A 3,174-nucleotide genomic window follows, 5' to 3' on the forward strand; every position below is an offset into this window, starting at 1 on the left:
GAGCCCCGCGTCGGGCTCTGTGCTGACTGCCAGCTCAGAGCCTGGAGCCTGTTTCAGTCTGTGACTCCCTCTCTCTCTGACCCTCCCCTGCTCACGCTGTCTCTCTCTCTCCTAGAAATAAATAAAACGTTAAAAAAAAAAAAAGAAAGAATGTTCGTTTATCCTGGGGTGCCTGGATGGCTCAGTCGGTTCAGCGTCAGACTTGTGGTTTTGGCTCCAGTTACGATCTTACGGTTCGTGAGTTTGAGCCCTGTGTCGGGCTCTGCGTTTGAAGCGCAGAGCTTGCTTAGGATTCTCTCTCCCTCTCTCTGCCTCTCCCTCATTCGTGCTCTCTCTCTCAAAATGAATAAGCTTAAAAAAAGTAAAAAAAAAAAATGGTAGCTCATCCTTTTGAAAGGTCAACAACCTGATAGAAACATACCCAAGATGTGACTAGAAGGATCATAGAAAATAATGCCAATGACCCTTAAATATATTCGAAGATATTCAATCGTGCTAAGAAGAAGAAAAACATCAGTGACTGTGTTACCGCATCTTACCTGTCAGATGGGCATAAATCCCGAAGCATGACAACGTGCTCACTCTGTGGGTGAAGTGGTGTGGAAACAGACATTTTCATACATTTTCATATATTGATGATCGGAATACCAAAATGGCCCAACCATTATGGGGGGAAATTTGGCACCATCAAGCAAATGTATATGTGCTTTTTGCCCTCTGGGCCGGCAATCGCACTTTCAGGAATTGATCCCAAAGATATTAATGCAAACTGTAGGAGAAGATGTGGGCAGAAAGCTATACTTTGTAGTAGGGTTTTTTTTTAAGTTTTAATTTTTATTTTTTTAAAGATCTTCTTTTAAGCAATCTCTACACTAAACACAGGGCTTGAACTTACAACCTCGAGATCAAGAGTCGCACGCTCCACCGACTGAGCCGGCCAGGGGTTCCTGCAGCAGTTTTTATACTAGCAAAAGATTGGAAGCAGCCCATATGATCACTAAGATAGGACTGTTTGAAAAAAACAAAAATCACTCCCAAAACTTTATGGCTTATACCAGCATGAGGACATGTAGAAGGATACAATAGAATAGAACAGAGAACCCAGAAATAAACCCTCACACAGGTAACCAACTTTTCACAAGGGGGCCAAGACCATCCAATGAGGGGAAAGGACAGTCTTTTTAACAAAGAATGCTGGGAAAACTGAATCCACGGGCAAAAGGCAAGGTTGGACCCCTACCTCACACCATATCCCCCAAATTAACTCAAAATGGAGCAATGACTAAAATATTAGAACCAAGACTATAAACGTTTAAGGAGGAAACAGGAACAAATCTTGGGTAGGCAATGATTTCTCAGATATGACATCAGAAGCATGGCAACCAAAGGAAAAATAGATTGAGCTTTTTCAAAATTGAAATCCTTTGTGCTGCAAACGATACCATCAAGAAAGTGAAAAGGAACACATGGAGTGGGAGACAATATTTACAAATCATATGTCTGATAAAGGACTTATATCCAGAATATATAAAGAACTCTTACAACTCAATAAGAAAAAGATAAATTAAATTACCCAATTAGAAAATGGGTCAAGGAGGGGTGCCTGGCTGGTTCAGTTGGAAGAGCGTAAAACTCTTGATCTTGCGATTGTGAGTTTGAGCCCCACCTTGGGTGTAGAGGTAACTTAAATAAATAAAAACTTGGGGCACCTGGGCGGCCCAGTTAGTTAAGCATCTGACTCTTGATTTTGGCTCAGGTCATGATCTTACAGTTCATGAGTTCAAGCCCCGCATCGGGCTCTGTGCTGATGGTGTACAGTCTGCTTGGAATTCTCTCTCTCCTTCTCTCTGCCCCTCCCCAGTTTTTATTCTCTCTCTCCCTCAAAATAAATAAATAAGAGGCTCCTGGGTGGCTGATTTGGTTGAGAATACAACTTTGACTGAGGTCATGATCTCATGGATCGTGGGTTTGAGCCCCACATCAGGCTTGCAGCTGTCCATACGAAGCTTGCTTTGGATTATCTGTCTCCCTCTTTCTCTGCTCCTCCCATGCTCGCTCTCTCTCTCTCAAAAATAAATAAACATTAAAAATGTTTTTAATAAATAAATAAAAGTTAAAAAATAAAACTTGAAAAACGGGTAAAGGATTGGAATAGACATTTCTCCAAAGAAGATACATAAAAGGCCAACAAGTACAAGAAAATATGTTCAACATCATTAGCCATCAGGGAGATGCAGACCCAAACCATGGTGAGATACCACTTCATGTCGATTAAGATGGCTCTCATCAAAAGACCGACAATAACAGGTGTTGTTGAGGCTGTGGAGAAACTGGACCCGTGTACGTGGCTGATGGGAATGTAAAATGAGGCAGCCACTTTGGAAAACAGTTTGGCAGAGGTTCAAACTGTCAAATAGAAAATGTTCCGTGTGGGGGCACCTGGGTGGCTCAGTCGGCTAGGCGACTGGCTCTTGATCTCGGCTCAGGTTGAGATCTCGCAGTTAGTGTGTTCAAGCCCTGTGTTGGGCTCTGCACTGACAGTGTGGAGCCTGCTTGGGATTCTCCCTCTCTCTCTCTCTCTCTCTCAAAATAAATAAATAAACTTAAAAAAGAAAAAAAAAAGAACGATGGACTAGCACCTGCTACAACATGGATGAACCTTGAAAACCTAATGCCAAGTGAAGAAGCTGGATGCAAAGGACCACGTAGCATGTGTTTCCGTGTATATGAAATGTCCAGAATTAGCCAATTCATAGAGATGGAAAGTAGATTAATGGTTGTCAGGAACCGGGGGGAGGGGGAGAGAGGGAAGCATGGGGCTTTTCAGGGGGGTGGGGAAAGCATTCTAGAATTGGGGATGGTTGCACGACTCTGTGAATATACTAAACCCATTGAATTATACACTTTAAGTGAGTGAATTTTATGGCATGTGAATTATATTTCAATAAAGATGTCAAAAAGAAACTTCTGGTTTGGCTGGGTTCCAAAGGCAAGCTTCCCTTAAAAGCGGGGACCAGTCAGAAGCTGTATTTCCTTTTACGACCTCCCCAGGCAAGTTCTACTCTCGTCACATTCTATTTGCTACAAGTGAGTGGTCGAGGCCCGCCTGTATTCAAAGGGGCATGTCCTGGGCTCCGTTTTTCTGGGGAAGAGTGTCAAAGAACTTGGAAGCAT

Source organism: Hyaena hyaena, unplaced genomic scaffold, assembly GCF_003009895.1.
Source record: "Hyaena hyaena isolate Hyena2069 unplaced genomic scaffold, ASM300989v1 scaffold_12, whole genome shotgun sequence".
Taxonomy (NCBI): Eukaryota; Metazoa; Chordata; class Mammalia; order Carnivora; family Hyaenidae; genus Hyaena; species Hyaena hyaena.